The 20,225-nt window shown below is 42.2% G+C and overlaps 1 protein-coding gene across 7 annotated transcripts in view; it reads right to left on the minus strand.

Annotated features, from left to right (window-relative positions):
* Positions 1–20,225, minus strand: part of Cacna1b (calcium voltage-gated channel subunit alpha1 B) — a 204,944-nt gene that overhangs the window by 167,001 nt on the left and 17,718 nt on the right. The gene's annotated exons all lie outside the window — the stretch shown is intronic.

Raw genomic sequence — 20,225 nt, forward strand, 5'->3', positions numbered from 1 at the left:
TGAATAGGAGGGAATCCTTCTGATCTCATTCTATGAAACCATCATTGTCCTGACACAAAAACCAGACAGGGATACAACAAAAAGAAAAGTACAGACCAAGATATCCCTGACAAACACAGACACAAAATTATGAACAAAATATTTGCAAAACCAACAACACATGGAAAATATTATATACCATGATCACATGGGACTTAGCCCAAGTATTCAGGGATGGTTAACATTTACAGATCAGTAAACATGATTCATGCCATTCACAGAATAAAAGATAAAAACTGTACGATTGGGGCCAGGGAGATGGCTCAGTAGAATAAGCGCTTCCCTGGCAAACTTAAGGGCCTCAGTTCAATCCCCAGTTCTGAAAAAAAACTGTGTGATCACCTCAACAAGTACAGAGAAGGCATTTAAGAAAATTCAACCACACTTACTGACAACACTCTTCATACTAAGCCTGGAAGGAGCATACAAGGCTATACATGACAGACACAGCTAACAACACTGAACAGGGAAAAGTTGAAAACATTTCCTCTGAGATCCGGAACAAAGCAAGAACGCCTGCTTACATCACTCTTACCAAGTGGGTACTGGATGTCTTATCCAGAGCAGTCAGATAAGCAAAAGAAAGGGTATCCAAACTTAAAAGGCTAAGCCATCCCTGTTCACAGATGACATATGTATTTATTTTTTTCATTATAACTGATAAATTCAGTAAAGTTGCAGCATACAAAAACTAGTGTATTTCTATACCACAATAATGAAGTAAATAAAAAAATTTAAGAAAGTAATCCTATTTATAACAACAAAAATATAAAATACTTATTAATAAATATAACTGTGGGCCAGGGAGATGGCTCAGTGGAATAAGCGCTTGCCTGGCAAGCTCAAGGGCCTGAGTTCAATCCCTGGTTCCACCAAAAATAAATAAATAAATAAATAAATAAATAAATAAAACTACATTTAACAGACTCCACTCGCCTGGTCCACTGGCAGAATATCCATGACTGTTTCATCAGCAGTTTTTACCTCTGATGGCACAAATAGGTCTAGTCATCTTTATGAGTCTTTTTAATAATAAAATTAATAAGAAGCCGTGCAATAGGACAGTCACATCTGTGCCACCAGTGTTGCAAGCCAGCTGGCTGGCACTGAGACATGTGCATTACAGTACTGTCAAGAACATATTAAAATACAAAATACTGACTATAGATACTAAAGAGGAAACTAAAAGCAGAAAGATATCTGGAATGGCTGATACACTGTGTCAACCTGAGAAATTTAGAAGTTTAACTAAGTGACACAGGAGGGTGTCAGGGTCCTCCATTTGTAAATACCCTCATCCTGTGCAAGAGGAGGGCATAGAGATGCTGTGAGTGCTACACCGGCCCTGGGGGACAAGACAGGCTGCTTAAAATATAAGGGAGGAAAAGAGGCTTGTTTCCCACCAGCCCCTGCATTTTTACTCTTGTCTCCTTACTGTCTTCTGCAGCCTTACATGGTAGCCCCTGCGCCACACCACCCTGCCTTCGAGTCAGCTGATTACAGACTGAAACCTCTACAAACTGAGCTAAATAAATCTTTCCTTCCTTAATTTGGGGTGTTGAGAATTCTGTCTCAGCAATGAGAGAAAAGTAACCAAGACAATATCTTATGTTTATGAATGGGAAGAATTAATACTGTTAAAATGTCCAAGCTACCCAAAGTGTACTACAGACTCAATGCAATCTAGCTTCTTTACAGAAATAATAAAATTCATATGAAATATAACAGGTAGTAGTCAAATCAATAATGACCAAAAAGAACAAAACTGGGAATGACATAATATCTGACTCCAAACCATACCAGAAGATCACAATAATCAATACAACATAATATAAACATAAATCAGACACCCAGAGCAATATAATAGAGAAATCCCAGAAATACATCCACATATCTATAACCAGCTGACACTACTTATTGATTGATTGATTTTATTTGTCCTGTGGAAATGGGGTCTCATTATGCAGCTCAGGCTGGCTTTTAGCGCCTCTTTGTAGCCCAGGCTGGTCTTGAACTTGCACCAATTCTCCTGCCCCAGCCTCCTGAATGCCACCACCACACCCAGCCCTAGGCCACTGACTTTCACAGAAGACACATCAGACAAACGACAGTCTCTACAATAAGTGGTGCCATAAAAACTGGACATCCACGCATGAAAGAACAAAATAAGGCTCCTGTCACTCACCAGAACCAAAACTCAATTCATACTAAATAAAAAATTTAAATGAAAGATCTACGAAATTCTCAAAAGAAAACATCAAAGGACAGCACAGGATATTGGTTTAGGCAGAGATTTTGGATATGACTTCAAAAACACAGGCAACAAATCCAAGAACAAGTAGAATTACATCAAACTAAAAAGCTGCCCAGTAAAGGAAATAATCAACAAAAATATATAGATAAATTACAGAATGGAAAAAGTATGTGCATACTATTTATCCAGATACAGAATATACAAGGAACTCAATCCAACAGAAAAAAATGCTATATTTAAATGGGCAAATGATCTGAATAAACACTTCTCAAGACATTCAAATGAAAACAACACATTAAAATGTTCAGCATCACTAATCATCAGGGAAATGGAAATCAAGACCATGAAGCAGAGACTGAGCATCATGGGAGCCTGTAATCCCAGCGCCTGGGAGGCTAAAAACAGGAGGAGCACCACCAGTCCAATCTGTGTAGTGAGACCCTGCAGACCCTGTACTAAATACATTAAAAAAACCACAGTGCAATACCATCTCATCCCAGTAGAAAGGCTATTATCTAAAAGATAAAAAATAAAGGTTATATTGGGAAAGGGGAACTCTCTTGCACTGCTGATGGGAATGTAAACTCATACAGACTTATGTGGGAAAAGAATGGTGATTTCTCAAAAAACAAGAGCTAGAGCTAGCACGCTATCTAGTGCCCAACCAGTGGGTATAACTCCAAAGAAAAAGAAATCAGTATGCCCAACGGACATCTTCAGTCTCGTGTTACTGCAGCCCTGCACCCGACAGCCAAGGCACAGAGTCGGTCTGGGTGTTCTCCAGAAGCATGGACAAATAAACTGGTAAAAAGATACAGTAGAGTATTATTCAGCCATTAAAAGAATAAAATCTTGCCTTTTGTGGTCATGTGGATGAACCTTGAGGACACTGTTTAGTGGAACAAAACTGGGCCTAGATGGACTAAGTGCCTGCTTAGGCAAGTGTGGTGACCAGGGTTCGATCCCAGGTCCCCCATGCCGCGCTGGCCCTGCCCCCAGGGTGCACTGAGCTTGTGACCAAGTCCAGGAGTGGTAGCGCACACCTCTAGTCCCAGAGCTGGGGAGGCTGAGGATCCCCACGAGTCTGGGCTGCATAGTAAGACCCTGTACCAAACATATAAAATGAGAGAAAAAATCGGGCCTAGAAAAACAAATACATGTTTTCATTTATCTGTGGAAGCTAAAAAAGCCAATCTCACAGAAGTGAAGAACAGAACAGTGGTTATCAGAAGCCAAGAAGAGCATGGAGAGAGAGGATGGGCAGAATGGTTCACAGGGACAGAGAGGCAGCCTCGCACACCACACACAGTGCAGTGACCAGTGTGACAACCAGCGGAAGATGACAAACGCTGCAGGCTGTGGAAGGCCAGGGCCTTGCTCCCATCATTACCCACTGTCCGCAGCACTGGAACATCTCACTGTGACCTCTAAATCTACACAATTGCTATATGTCAATTAAAATGTAATATAGTGTTAAAAACACATCTATAAACCCAGCATTTGCAAGGCTGAAGCAGGAAGATCAGAGAGTTGAGGACAGCCTAAGCTACAAAATAAGTTCAAGGCCAATCTGAACTACATAGTGAGACCCTGTCTCAAAAAAAGAAAGAAAGAAAGAAAGAAAGAAAGAAAGAAAAGAGAAGAGAAGAGAGAAAAGAGAAAAGAGAGAAGAAAAGAAAAACTGCCAGGGAGTAGTGGCATAATTGCCTGGCACGCACAAAGTCCCGAGTTCGATCCCCAGTACAAAAACCAAAACCTGTTGGGACCAGTTCCATCAGCGTAAAGATCTATCTCAAATCTTAAAAAAGCAAAAACATACTGTATTTCCTACCAGAGCACTTTTCTGCCCTTTTCACATCAAATCTCACAGAAAGTGTTGATCCTTGGATTCCCATGTCCTTTCCCTCATGCATGTGTGTGTGTGTGTGTGTGTGTGTGTGTGACAGAGACACACAGACAGACAGACAGACAGACAGACAGACAGAGACTGGGGAATGAACCAAGAATACATCAGGACCACTGCAGAGTTATGTCCACAGCTCTTTGTTAAAAAAAAAAATTTTAAGACAGTTTTGTTAAATAGCCATGCTAGGCTTGAACATGTGACCCTTCTGCCTCAGCCTTCTGGGGTGCTGAGATTGCCTCTTTCTAGCTTTCCCAAAAAATATTGTGTTCTGTCCTTACCACTTCACACAAAATGCCATGTCAAGCCTCCCTCTTACCAACCTAAGGTCAGTCTTATCTCTTGCCCTGTGATCATCCTTCTCCTGTTCTTCTCTTCCTGAGGGCTCCATCTCATCCCTTGGGCAGCTTTGTCCCCACCAGACTCAAAATATGGACGGCCCAGGGCTCACAGCATGTAGAATCTGCCCACTAGCTTTGAAACCCACAACGTGCCCATCATCCCCAAGTTACTTCTTCAACCCAGACCTGGAGACCCATATTTCCACCTTTCTTTTTAACAATTCTGTTGAGATCATAAAAAGAAAGCATATCAAATATTACATAACTAAAGAACTTTTTTCCTTTAAAATAAATTAAAGCATATCTTAAAGTTCAGTGTTGTTACATCACAATGACTTTTCATTCTTGCTCCCAATCTTGCTCCTTTTCCTGTCACCTGCTTAAGCCAAAACCAGCCTTCACCCCTACTCCTCTCTCTTACATCCCACAGCCAACTGACCAACAACCTGTGGGTGCCACCTTTAAATTGTACCCAAGATTCTTGGTGAAGGCTGTGTATGCGTGTTTTTGAGTGTGTGTGTATATGTGTGTGTGTTCCTGTATGTTCTGTAACTGCTCTAGATACATGGCAACAAGGGACAAAATTTGAGATATATATGAGTTAAAAAAAAAAAAATTCCTACAACTCAAACTAAAATTTGAAAATGGGCAAGGCAATAAACATTTCTTCAAAGAAATACAAATGGCAAATGACCACATGAAGAAGTGTGATACCACCTACCACCAGAATAACCCAAATCAACCCACCATGAAGTCAGCGTGCTGGTGTGTACCTACAATTCCTGGTCTCTGGAGGCTACAGCAGGAGAGGTGCAAGATGAAGCCCAGGCTAGGCAATTTGCAAACTTAATGAAATTGACTCAATTTTTTAAAAAATAGAGGACCAGACATGTAATTCAGTGTGAAGGTACCCTGGGTTCTTCTACTGGAGAGGAGAAAAAAAAAAAAAGTGAAGACCCACCTCATACTCACTAAAATGGCTAGTGGCAAAAATAAACAGAAATTGACAAGTAACTGGCAAAAGTGGTGAAATTAGAACTTCATGCACTGCTGGGAATGCAAAATTGTGCAGCCATGATGGAAAATGACGTCAAGGCTCCTCACAGAGGGCAACAGTCAGTGCATGATCTGACAAGCCTATGTCCAGGCAAACACGCCAAATGCCTAAAGCTAGGCCCCACGTGACCTTTACACACCAGTGCTGACAGCATTAAGGAATGTGCCCCTTGCAGGAATGAGAAGGAAAATGTGCCCGTGCACACATGGGGCATTTAGCCCTAAAAAGAAATGAAGTTCTAATCTGCTACAACTTGGGACATATTACTCAAATGAAATAACTCAGATGTAAAGGAACATGGTTCCAACAATATTAGGTACAAAGGAAAGGCAAATTCACAGTCAAAAGGGTGAGAGATTACCAAAGGCTGAGGGTGGGGTCCAGCAATTACAATGAGCACAAACGTTCTTTGTCTGGGGTAATGAAAACATTTGGGGAACTACACTATAAATTTAATTGATGTCACTGAACTGTACACTGCAAATTATTTAAATGGGAAATTTCCTATTATATCTTACTATAATTTTTAAGATAATGTGATAAATTTTAAGTGGAAATACTGCATGGTGTGTGATTTATAACTCAACAGAACTCTGCAAAAAAGATCTCAATAGAGTCTTTTTTTTTTTTTTAATTTTATTTATATGTGTGTGTGTGTGTGTGTGTGTGTGGCCAGCTCAGCCCACCAGGGGGCAGGGCTGGCTGGCATGTGGTACTGGGGGATTGAACCGCGGTCCCTGCGTTTTGCTAAGCTTGTTCTAAGTAGGTGCTTTAGACCACTGAGCCATCTCACCAGCCCCCTCAATAGAGTCTTAGTAGATCTTAACAAATTCATCACTAACTTCATGTGGAAGAGCAAAAGGCCAGGAGGAAAGACAAAGGGCAATGCAGCCCTCACTTGAGCTTAGTCACTGCAACACTACAGCATTTATGTCAACCGGTGGCAGACAGGGACAGACTGGGACAGAAACGAGAGCATAGGAAAGGCCCACATATCAAGGGTGGCTGCCTGGCCAGGGATGAAGCCGTCACAAGATGCTGGGTAACCCAACTGCTTGTATGAAAGAAAGGTCCAGCAATGTCCACAAAGGGACTTGAAATGTACCCTTGACTAAGAGAGAAGCCAACTGGAAAACACGCAAGAGAGCAGCCCTGTGATGCTGGGGCTGGGGGTGCTACCTAGAGACCGCGCGAGAGCCACAGACATACAACAGAGGCAAACGGGCCTGTAATGAAATTAAACAGCACCACAGAAAGTACTGTTAAAAAAATGCAAAAGAGGTATGTGCAAAGCAGATAGCAGAACTGCCTAAAATTCAATGAAAAGTACAAAAACCAGACCAGAAAAATCAACAAATCGTAAGAGGAACAAAGATGCTTAAAACCAGTGGGAACCAGAGAAACATAAATTACAGCAGTGAAGAGATGCCATCCCACACCCTGGCTTGGCCCAAGGAAGCCTGAGAATCTCTCTTCTAACAGTTCCGTCAGAGGAAGAGCAGCCCATAGAATCACTTCGGAGAGCACCAATTCCAGTCAAGGTTTAAATGGCCAGCCTATGACTCAGGAAGCCACTCTAAACAATATAGATAGATGTGTTCACAGTACTGTTGATAATAATGAAACTAGAATTGCCAACTGCCAGGCCGGGGAGATAGCTCAGTACAATAAGTGCTTGCCTGGCAAGCACAAGGTCCTGAGTTCAACCTATGGCACCACCAAAAAAAAAAAAAAAAAATTGCCTACTGCTTTTGATAAGAAAGAAAAAGTTAATCGTGGAATATATGTACAATGGCCGGTTATTTTACAGTTAAAATGGCTGAGTGGGCAAAATTAAACGTACATATACTAATGTAGAAAAATGTTAAAAACAATGTGGAGGGGTCAAAGGGAAATTGAGAAACATATACCTGTATGTGTGTACATAAATACACTTACACGTTTGCAGTGGTTGATACATTGCGTGAACGTGGGAAGCTGAAGGCTTGGGCTTAGCGATTCTACACTCTGAGGTGTGGGGCCCCTCCCTCAGGTGTGGAGGGCCCACCCTAGAGCGACTCATCGCTTACAGGACATATATATATCCTTTTTTTTTTCTTTTCAAAGTTTTATTGATAAACATATAGCAATGAGACAGTTTCAAATCAAATCGAAAGTATAGTTTCAACAAATAATACACTGCATATATTCTTCTTAGTGGTTAACTGCTGTACAAGATGCAGACTTGTGATCCTACTTATAAACACCATTAGAAAAAATCATTCTATTCATTAAGAAAATGCAACTATATATCTATCCCAACCACTTTCAATACACAGATACAAAATGGACATTCATAGTTATACCCCATTTTTTTTAAGTTCCATTATTGAATATTATAGGTGTGTAAATTCAGCAAAATATTCTAAAAGAGTCCAGTAGCCCATAATAGCATTGGGTCTTCTGTTTAACTGGCAATGTCAGAAATTATTGACCTGAGTCCCCCACAGCTCAACATAACAACATGGCTTTACTTCCTATATTTCGTCTTCATACTTTTCTACTGGATGGTTAAGACCAAGGTAAAGCAGGACCTATGCAACAAGAGTTGTAGCTTTTTGATCTGAGAAGGTCAGTGAAATGCCCTCAGGATTTATGCTGAGATCCTGTACCTCAGATTGTAGAACCTTTGTCAGTGTCAGCCATGTGGATGAGTCACGGCCATTGCTTGGCCAATGTGTTCTCTGTGAAAGCCTGAGAGAGTGTCTTCTCCCCATGTGACTCTCCTTAGGCACACTCTACGTCATCGATCACTTTCCTCTTTGGCCCCATAATCTCCTTGATCAGAAAATTTGGGACACTACCGAGGTACATGATGTTACAGTACAAGTTCTCATATGTCCTGAGTCTTAATTGACCTTAGAAGGCTAGGGCCAAAATGTTGGCTTTCCTTGTAGCCCTCCTTTTTCTCTAATTTTGGTCTGCAAACTTAGGTTGTTAACCATCCAGAAGACAAGCTTATTGTTATTATCAAACGATTTAGGCTATCAAGCTTAACCTCACCATCTCAATGCATTTCAAACATCTTAGGCATAATAAGGAACAGGTATTTTTCATCAAGTATTGATAGGTTGAACTTTAAGTCCCTACATAATATGATAAAAAAACATTTAAAAATTAGATTATATTTTACAAATAGGATAAAGAATTCTATGCTTCTCATGTTTGCACATAAGTCCAAAAATCTCACCATATACAACCTTGAAGCAGGACAGTCCCACAATATTCCTTTTCCTGTCTCTTGCTTTCATTCACCACCCCCTTCTTCTTGAACACCCACCTACCTGAGAGACATCTTAGCAGTAACTGGCATGTCATGACAAGCAGCCCATATATCCTTTAACTTCAGACCTCACAGTCAGCTTGGCATCATCTCCTGGCTTCGGGCACAGACCCTTCAGCCTCCGTCTTGGCTCCTTCAGCTTTCTGTTGTGGACTCATCAGCCTTCCATCATCGCAGACCCAGCGACCTCCTGATACAGACTTGCAGGGAACGCTGCGATGAGCTCCAGACCATGGGCTGAAGCCTTCAGGCTCCAGTGTGCAGAGGCCCTCTATACGCTGCCTCATCCAACTCTGTGGCTGACTGTGGCAAGTCAATCTTGTAATTTCTTATACATTTGTGCATCTTGTGTTATATCTGTTCCCTGCATTGTATCTGTTCCTCTAGTAAAACCCTGACTGATACAACATTCATACAGTTAGAAGCCATTCAAACAGTACTATAGTCTTCACAATACACACACAGAGTAAGAGTCAGCCCACCTACACAGGCCTGTTGCTCCCTCCAGAAGCAAAGGACGGAATTTTTGGTGATAAGACAGGGTTTACTCAATGCCAGTGCTGAAGAACACTGTTGAGATTTTCCTCAAATCTGTCTCATCATGTTCTGGTGTGCAAGGGCTTTTATTGCAAGGAAAAAGGGGAAAGAAAACAATGGGACACCAGACAAGGAAATTTCCACACTGTGCAAACAGACACATACACGGCTGACACGTGGCCAGGGCAGGCACAGCAGAGACACAGTGCCAACGTGATGCAAAGTATGTGACGCAGAGCGGCTGTTCTCCATTGTCCTCAGCTCCTTCCCTTCCATCACATACATAAACCTCAGCCTCAACTCCTGAAGCCAGCATCTGCACATTCCTTTCAGAAAGATGAGACACAGGCAGAGGTAGAGACAGAGATAAACAGCTGTAACTACAGAGAGGATAGAGAGACCAAAAGGAGGTAGCAATAGAGAAGAGGGAGGAAGGCAGGGAGGGAGGGAACAGAGTTGGGATTTCCCTAATTCACTAAGTTGTCCATGATGGATTAACTGAACTTGTGATCCTCTTGTCTCAGTCTCCCAGGATGCTGGAATTATGAGGATGAATTTTTTATTTTTTTTTAAATTATTTTATTTATTTATTTATTTATTTATTTATTTATTTATTTATTTTTTGTGTGTGGCCAGCTCAGCCCACCAGGGGGCGAGCAGGCCGGCATGTGGTGCTGGGGGATTGAACCGCGGTCCCTGTGCTTTGCATGGCTTAGCTTGTTCTAAGTAGGTGCTTTAGACCACTGAGCCATCTCACCAGCCCTGAATTTTTTAAAACTAACTTTAACCACCAGTTTCATACAGGCAACACGTCCGCATGCTAGTCATACAGAACACCTGTCAGAATCATGACAGGGTGGCATTGAGCCTGATAAGTGCACCCTCTACTAGGCACATGCAAAGTGGATAGAGTCCCCAAGCTTGTCCCTCAAAACAGAGAAAAAACACCGCTCATCTGCTTTGAGGCTCCCATTCTGTCTTCTCCACGCAAGGAAGCAAGGTATGGTGCCTGAAAATCTCCAGCTGCCAGGACAATGCTATCTGTTGTCCCAACACAACTGCCAAAGTCCACCCCTTTGACATTAAGCCCACCTTAGTTTCAACAGCAAGTTAGAAGGAAAGGCCTAGAGATGGGCACCCAGTCATCATTTCAGGATGCTGGAGCTCTAGCAATGGGATCTGGTCCAGGGCCCTGCCCTGCTGGGGGCAGAGTAGAGACATCTACAGGGTGCTGCTGTGTCCTTTGTGAGTTTCAGAAACGCAGGTGGGTCATGCTAAAGGCCCAAGTGACTGGGATCCCAGGAAGAACCTGCTGGGGGAGGCGCTAGCCTGTGCTAGCACCTTTCATCTTTAATGCAGAATAATGCGGAGGGTCTCGTAGGCTGCAGTGAAGCTTCCAAGAGACCCCACTCAGCAGACATGCCTAGGATGCTGAAATGGCAGCATCAGCATCGCGTGACCCATGTCAGCAACCAGGTAAAGGGCAGCAGGCACCTGGAGCTGCAGGGGTCATACACTCTGCGGGAAAGAGGCAAGCTGCACTGCACCTCCTGCCCCAGCTTGCACAGAGCAGGAGTCAGAGTAGGCCTGAGGACCAGGCCCCGGCACATCAGATGGATGGCAAAGGCAGTACCACGTCCAGGAACCACCACAGCCTGGCTTCCCAAGTGCGATTTTTGTGCACCAATGGTTGCCATGGAGACAGCCTATGGGTCTCAGCCAAAGGTACCATAGCTTCTTCTCCACCTCGCAGCCCAGCCTTCACAGCAGGAGGGCACAAGGCAAGAACCAGGGCTGCTGAGGCCTTTGTTCCCTCCCCTAGAGGTCCCTGGTGCTCCAAACCTAGGAAACCTCAGACAGGTAGAAGAAGGGGAGCCCTGGCATGTGCAGAATGCCATTTCTGGATGTCAGAGGCTTCCCATGGTGCTTCAGGGACCCATAGAACCTGTGGAGAATAGCATTTCACCACATTCAACACCAAGATGCAAAGCTATAACTGGGTTTATTACCTAGGGCAGGAGAAGTGAGAGCAGCCTTGGATCTAGGACCCAAGAGGTCCCAAAAATGCAATAATACAACCACAGAGCATCATGTCCCACTAGTGACACAGAAAGCAGGTCACAGCCTCTACCTAGAGCTCAAGACAACTCCAGCCACACATGATCATCCTCATCCTCCCAAAAACAAGCTGCAAACAGAGTGAGACCTACAGCATGGACTGATGTCATCCAACCCTCAACCAGCTCCTCAGGGAAAGAGTATAGGCCCTACAGCCCTCATGCTGACCTCCTGGCCCTTGTGCCCTGCCTCCCTGGGGATGGATGGCGCCAGGACACCATGTCTCCAGCTTGCAGAAGTGTTCTATCAGCTCAAAAGAGGCATAATCTCTGGTCAGTGCTGGACCTTGTGAACACTAAGCAAGAACCCTAGCACCGAGCTACAACCCCCTCACCCCATCCCCCACAAGGCTGTAAGGGTAAACTTTACCCACCCTGTACCTCTAGGAACCGGATGGCCTAGTGGTTAGGGCAAGGTTCTGGCTCAGGCTGGCTGGAGCCCACACTTGGCTCCAAACCCTCTAGCTGCATGACCCTAGTGAACTTCTAAGCAGCCCTAGTGCCCAGGCTATACAACAGGGTGCCACTCCCTGAGGGACTGTCAGTCCTGTACCCTCAAGGCCAAGTCAAGAAATCCCCAGCCTATACAGAGGATAAAAAAGATCCAGAAATTTGAAAAATCAGGTGGAAATGTCCAAGTTTTCATTAAAAAAGACATCTTACAAAACACTGGGGATCTTTCAAACTGAATAAAAAAGAATGAGCAGGGCCAGCCAGATAGCTCAGTGGATTAAAGTGCCTGCTTAGGCAAATGCAGGGACCGGGGTTTGATCCCTGGCATGCCATGCTGGCCCCACCCCCAGGGCATGCTGAGCTGGTGATTGAGACTGGGTGGTGGCAAATGCCTGTAATCCCAGTGCTTGGGAGGTTGAAAACAGGAGGACTCTACAAGTCCAAGCTGTGTAGTGAGACCCTGTACCAAATACATAAAAAAAAAAAAAATTTACCCAACACAGACTATATAGCAGTTATAGTAAAACACTCCCACAACAAACAGAAGCAAGCTTGAAACAACGCAAGAAAATGCAAAGATTTACCTTCAAAGTAAGAGGATATAACAAAGAATCAAATGAAAATTTTAAAACTAAAAATCATGAAAACCAAAATGAAAAACTAAGTGGATGGGCTCAACAGCAGACCACAGGGGACAGAGAAGAGAACAAGTGAACTGATTGACATAATGACAGAAAATATCATGAACAGAGAAAGAGAAAGAACAGACGCAAGAAGGCAAGGAGCAAGCAGAACAGCAGAGCTTCTCAGACCTATGCAACTGCGAAAGTGGAGCTGGAAAATACTCAAAGATCCAGTATTATGGCTGGAACATCCACAAGTTCAGCAAGAGACACAGAGCTGCAGATTCAAGGACCAGCTCAGAATACAAACAAAATACATCAGAGTCCTAATTCTGAAAAGCTATCTGATCCACAAGGGAAAGCAACTCAATAAAAATGGGTTTCCCAGCAGAGTTAGGAAGGCAGAAGGAAGTGGCACATTTTTAGGAACTAAAAAAAAAAACCTGTCAACCCAGATGCCTGTACCAGAACAATGTCTATAGAATGAAGGACCATCAGACCTTTTCAGACGGACAATTATGAAAAGAACTTGTAGCCAGCAGATCTACTCTAAAAGAAAATTCCCTAGACAAAAAGAATGTGATGACAAAAAGAATTGTTGCTCCTCTGAAAGAAAATTGGAAAGAACAAAGATAGGAAGCATGCTTGAAACAGACAGAATGTCCCCCCTCCTTGGTTTTGCTGAATTATGTTTGAAAGTTGCAGCAAAAATGATATGTGAGGGGCTGGGGAGACGGCTCAGTAGAATAAGCACTTGCCTGGCAAGCGCAAGGGCCTGAGTTCAATCCCCGGTTCCACCAAAAAAACCAAAAACATAAAAAAAAAAAAAAAAAAAAAAGATATGCGTACTCTGATGTGGTTCTGAATGTATGAGGGAAAAATATCTCAGATGATTGTATTACATTCAGAAGATGGTAATGGGCCTAGGTAAGATCAGTACCCCAGTGTGAACTATAAAACACTCTCAGGAGACTGGGATGTTAGGTATATATAACGCAACACTTGGAACTACTGTGAAATCTATACAAGAGATACACTACAAAATATGATAGACAAATCAAAACAACTCTAAAATATGTCCAATTAAGTCAAAGGAAGGCAGGAGAGACAGAAAAGTGGAAAATATCTAAACAAAATAAAAAAACAGCGCATTTAAAGATCAATAGTCTTATCAAACAGAAAAGATATAAATAAACCAAATGACAGACAAAATTGTTCTAATGCACCAAAAAAGCAGGACCCAGATATATGCTATCTACAAAACACTCATTTCAAATATGATAGGCAAACCCTCAAATTGGGAAAAAAATCATAACCAACAGTCACTCAGACAAAGAACTTCTATATAAATTATATAAAGAACAAAAAATTCAGCCTCCAAAATTTAAAGACCTAATCCAAAAATGGGCACCTGAGATGAACACACACTTCTCAGAGGAGTAAGTACAAGTGGCAAATACATGGAAAAATGTTTCACAGCACTGGCCACTTGAGAAATACAAATTAAAACAATACTGGCATACCATCTCACCCCAGAAAGAATGGCTACCATAAAGAAATCAACTAATAACAAATGCTGGAGAGGCTGTGCGGAAAAAGGAACCCTTCTCCACTGCTGGTGGGAATGTAGACTGGTGCAACCACTATGGAGATCAGTGTGGAGATGCCTCAAAAAACTAGGTCTGGAAATCCCATTCAATCCAGCTATTCCCTTTCTGGATATTTTTTCAGAAGAGCTGAAAACATCATACTATAGTGATACATGTGCACCCATGTTTACAGCATCATAGTTCGTCATAGCCAAATCTTGGAAACAACCAAAATGCCCATCACTTGAGGAATGGATGAAAAACATGTGGTATTTTTATATACTGGAGAACTACTGAGCTATAAAGAAAGACAAACTCAAAGCCTTTATAGGTAAGTAGATGCAACTGGAGGCTATACTCATAAGTGAAATAAATCAGACCCACATGTATAAATATCATACTGTCTCCCTACTGTAAGAACCTGAAAAAATAAATAAAACCTAAAAGGCATAATATATATAGTAAAATGGAAAGAAACTGAACTTAAGGATTAAATAATGAAGATGAGAGAAAGGAGCAAAGATATAGAAAAAGGAAGGGGACAATATCATGCAAGTATATACAGGATGGCTGAGATGATTGTACTAATTACTTCCATAAGTTTTTTTGAAACTAGCACTTAATGTTTAGAATTTTCACCTTGACTGCCTGCTGATATCTGCGATCTGAGCAGCTACATCAAGGACAGCAATGTATAATACAAAACCCACGGCTGAATACCTCTCATCTTGGACTTCTAAATGTGTACTTTTTTTTTGCTATGTATATGTTATCTTTTATTAATGCAGGTTTGTACAGAACTGTGTACTGCTTCTAATGTCTTACCAATTATTATATTCTTTAAGTTTTTTTTTTTTTTTTTTTGCAGAACCGGGGATTGAACTCAGGCCCTTGCGCTTGCCAGGGAAGTGCTTATTCCACTGAGCCATCTCCCTGGCCCCCTCTTTAAGTTTTTAAAAGGGAAAAATTAAATTTTCTTGAAAGTAAGCATTAATTTTCAATTATTGGTCCAATCTTGCATAACTATATCTGTTAATCTGAACAACAGATTGGACATTAAAAATATATAACAACCATTGTTAATTAGCTATTCTTGTTTTGAAAATCTGTAACATATGTATTGCTTTTTTTTTATTGCTTTACGTTACCCTATTTCTGTCATTTTTTTCTATTTGTTTTTGTTTTTGTTTTCATTCTTCAAAATAAAATTGAATTAAATTGAAAAAAAAAAAAAACAAATATGGGGCCATGGAGATAGTTCAGTAGAATAAGCACTTGTCTGGCAAGCACAAGGACCTGAGTTCAATCCCCAGTCCTGCAAAAATAAAAAAAAAATAATAATAATAAATGATAGGCAAGATGACTGCAAGGCAGAAGAAAGGAGCATAAAGGAAAACAGGGAACTCAAGGCCAGACTGGGCTACATGAAGAGCTCTTGTCCAGTTTAAACTACAAAGCAAGACCCCATCTCAAATAACAACAAACAAAAATGATTTAAAAAGAAAGAACACCAGCAGTGACTAGATTATAGATTTACTTCAGAAAAGTAGACATAAAATTCTCACAGAGGGGCCGAGGAGATGGCTCAGTGGAATAAGCACTTCCCTGGCAAGTGCAAGGGCCTTTCAACCCTTGGTTCCGCCAAAAAATAAAAAATAAAATAAAATCCTCAGAGACAGAGGATCACGTGAATGGAACCAAGACAGCACCTAAATTATGAGTCTCAGTCCACGGGTGATAACTATAAAATACACTGAGACTGGTGTTTATAAACTTGTAAGCGACAGAAGTCTACTTCTCAGAGCTCTGGAAGGCGGTAAGATCAAGGAGCCTGCAGGCACGAGGTCTGCTGAGGCCCGTCCTGCTTCCAGGGCTGCACCTTGCTGCCGCACCCCCTAGAGCAGAAGAACAGACAGGCACGAGCTCTGGCTGGGTCTTCCAAGCCGCGGCGCAGATCCCGTGAGAAGGGAGGCGCACTCACGTCCCACGGGACCCCCTCAGCAGTTGCCCAGAGCACTGCGTCCCCCAGGAATTTGGGAGGCACTCAAGTCATAGCAGTGTAACCAACAACACAGCTATAAAATACATGAAGCAAAAATGGATACGCCTAAAATGGGAAATAGATTCAAAATTATAGCTAGAGACTTCAATTCTCCTCTCAACACTTCACAGAACAATCAGACAGAAAACCAGCCTGGATAAGAATAACTGAGAGTGTGTTCAACAAACAGGATCCAGTGCACACCCATGTACACCTGAAGGACCACAGGACTTGCACTTCTCCAGGCCCATGAAGCGTACCAAAGAAAGCCAACCCTGGGCAGGAAAGAAGCCTTAACAGAGTGATAAAACTAAATTCCTCAAGGGCTGGCCAAATAGCTCAGTGGATTAAAGCACCTGCAAGCAGGCGCAGGGGCTGGGGGTTTGATCCCTGGGCCTGCCGTGCTGGCCCCACCACCAGGGTGCACTGAACTGGGGTGCACTGAGACGGCAATTGAGACTGGACGTGGTGGTGCATGCCTGTAATCCCAGCTCTTCGGAAGCTATAAACAGACAGATCACTACGAGTCTGATCTGGTAGTGAGACTCTGAACACACTATAGAACCTTCTCTAAAATACAAAAAAAAAAAAAAAGCACAGAATTCCTGGTGAGTGTATTCTGAGTATACAGAATCAAACTAGAAATCAATAAAAAATCTCCAAACACTAGGAAGCTAAACAACACATACCTAAACAATCCAGAACAGAAAGGGAGTTGAAAAAAATTCATGGAATTGAATTAAACTGACATTAAAACATATTAAAATGTGTGGTGCTGGCACAATGGCACATGCCTGCAATCTCAGTACCCAGGAGGCTCTTTGCAAGTTCCTGGGACAGAAAAGGTCTGGGATACAAACGGAGCTCAAGGTCAGCCTGAACTGCATAGTGAGAACCTGTCTCAAAAAGACAAAATAGGGGCCAGGGAGATAGCTCAGTAAAATAAGCCTTGCCTGGCAAGCTGAGTTCAATCCCCGGTACCGCAAAAAGAAAAAGAAAAAAGAAAAGAAAATGTGTGGTACACAGCTGGCTAAGAAGCCAACTTACAGCACTATATGTAAAGATAAGAAAGGTTTCAAACCTCTAGTCTATGAATGGGGATACAGCTCAGTGGCATAAGCACCTGCCTAGCAAGCACAAGGTCCTGAGTTCAATCCCCGGAACAAAAAAAAAAAAAAAAAAAAGTGACACACTCAAACACTCAAACCTCTTCTAGTCTAACCTCTCACCAAAAGAATTGGGAAAAAGTAAAATAAACTTAAAGTAAACAAAATAAAGAAAAGAAGAACCAAGAGTTGATTATTTGAAAAGACTGGTGTAACTGACAAACCTCCAACAAGGCGAGACACAGGCATGTCATTACAAACCATGAGCGAATACTACAAACAACTACATACACAAACTGGACAATTAAACTAAGTGAACCACTTACTCAAAAAAAGATAAGCACAAGTCATCCAATATAAACTCATTTGAATGACACTGTGACCATTAAGGAAACTGAATCAGCGTTCTAAACTCTCCCCAGAAATCTCCAGGACTGGACAGTGGATTCACTCTGTAATTCTGCCAACACTGAAAGACAACCACAGTTTCATGCAATGCCTTCTAGAAAACAGGATAGAATATTTCCAAATTTATTTTATGAAGTTTGTATTCACTCTAAAGTATCAAAACCAAAGACATAGGGGCTGGGGAGTTGGCTCAGTGAAATAAGCACTTGCCTGGCAAGCGCAGTGGCCTGAGTTCAATCCCCAGTTCCGCAAAAAAAAAAAAAAACAAAAAACCAAAGACAGTATCAAACAGAAAAAAAAAAAAAAAAAAATCCAGAAAGACACAAAATGAGAGACCAAGGTACATTTTGCCATCTGTAGATTCCCTTTACATATTTGGGAAAATGTCCCTTTGCATCACATTTCACTCATTTTCGAACCACAGCAACCCGAGCCTGACGGCTTTGTTGAAGCAGCCACTTAAAGAACTGAGCTAAGGGGCAGGCCCCCTTCACTCATTTTCGAACTGGACTATTTTCATTCTAGAAACCTGGTATACTTGACATTAGAAAGGTGCAAATCACAGCCACACGGCTATGTCAGCACTTACCTACGGGTACAGAACACCGCCAAATGCTGGTGAAGAAAGAGAGCAGAGCCTCCCCCCACTGCTGGGGCAAATGCAATAGACCGCACGGTGGCGGCACAGCTGCTCTGCACTGCAGATTGGCAGTTTCTTAAAAATAAACATGTAGCTATGATGTACAGTGATGACTGTATTGTCATTTTCCAGAAAATAAAAATCCATGTTCACACACAAACCTGTACATGATGTGTCTAGTAGCTTTCCTCATAGTATTTAAAAACTAGAAACAAACCAGACATCTTTTCATAGGCAAAGGGAAAATCTGACAGAAATTAAGAAGGCTACTCCAGTGAATCAGTGAATGAATGAGTGAATGAATGAATGAAAGAAAAAGCAGGCTTATGACTGATAGAAGAGCACATCAATGGTCCAGAGAGAAGATGCTAAGAGCCACAACAATGCCATAAGCCAAGTCTACTCCAGGGCAAGGTCCTAACGCTTTTCGATCCTAGGAAGACAGAGGTGAGGAAGCTACAGAAGACAAGTCTGAAGCTGGAGAGGTTGGCTCATGGAAGCTGAGGAAAAAAATCATCTCTGGAACCTGAAAGCGCAAGATGGAGCACATCACCAACAGGAGCTGCAGCAAGTCATGCAGAAGGCCTGGCTGAGGTATCTGAAGAAGGTGGTCCCATCAGACAATAGATTTTCATCAAGAGAAAAAAACAGACTTCCTACAAAGAGACATCATTCAGAATCTTCGAAGCTGGAAGAACTCAGAGCTGTAGCTAAAGGCCGTAAACGGAAGCAAGGGCCCATTTCCCATTCTGAAGAGCCTCAGGCCTTAAGAACTGCACTAGAACCCCAGGCATGTGCTCTGGATGATGGCTGTCCTAGCCAGGTTTTCAAAGACTGCCTCAGAAACCCAGCTCGAAGGAGAAAAATTTTTTGGCTCATAGCTCCAGAAATTTTAGTCCAAAGTCACCTGGCTCTGCATGTCAAGGCAGGGGACAGGGACATGGTAAAAAGAAAGCTGCTCACCTCAGGGCAGCAAGAGGCAGAGATAGCCCAAAAGGAGGAGTAAGGGGCAAGATACAGTCCCCATGTCACACTCTCATGGCCTGCACCCTTTATGACCAACTCTGACCTCCTAAATTCTATCACTGTTCAATAATGCCACCAAATTATGATGGCATCAACAGACCCAGAGTTAGAGATCTCATGATTTATTCACATTTCAAAAGCCCCACCTGGGGCTGGGGACAAAGCTTAGTAGAATAAGTGCTTGTTTGGCAAGCGCAAGGGCCTGAGTTCAATCCCTGGTTCCACAAAAAATAAATAAATAAATAAAATTTTAGCGAGACACAGGCATGTCATTACAAACCATGAGCGAATACTACAAACAACTACATACACAAACTGGACAATTAAACTAAGTGAACCACTTACTCAAAAAAAGACAAGCACAAGTCATCCAATATAAACTCATTTGAATGACACTGTGACCATTAAGGAAACTGAATCAGCGTTCTAAACTCTCCCCAGAAATCTCCAGGACTGGACAGTGGATTCACTCTGTAATTCTGCCAACACTGAAAGACAACCACAGTTTCATGCAATGCCTTCTAGAAAACAGGATAGAATATTTCCAAATTTATTTTATGAAGTTTGTATTCACTCTAAAGTATCAAAACCAAAGACATAGGGGCTGGGGAGTTGGCTCAGTGAAATAAGCACTTGCCTGGCAAGCGCAGTGGCCTGAGTTCAATCCCCAGTTCCGCAAAAAAAAAAAAAAAACCAAAGACAGTATCAAACAGAAAAAAGAAAAAAAAAAAATCCAGAAAGACACAAAATGAGAGACCAAGGTACATTT

The sequence above is a fragment of the Octodon degus genome, unplaced genomic scaffold (genome assembly GCF_000260255.1).
Source record: "Octodon degus isolate 3935 unplaced genomic scaffold, OctDeg1.0 scaffold00123, whole genome shotgun sequence".
NCBI classification, from domain to species: Eukaryota; Metazoa; Chordata; class Mammalia; order Rodentia; family Octodontidae; genus Octodon; species Octodon degus.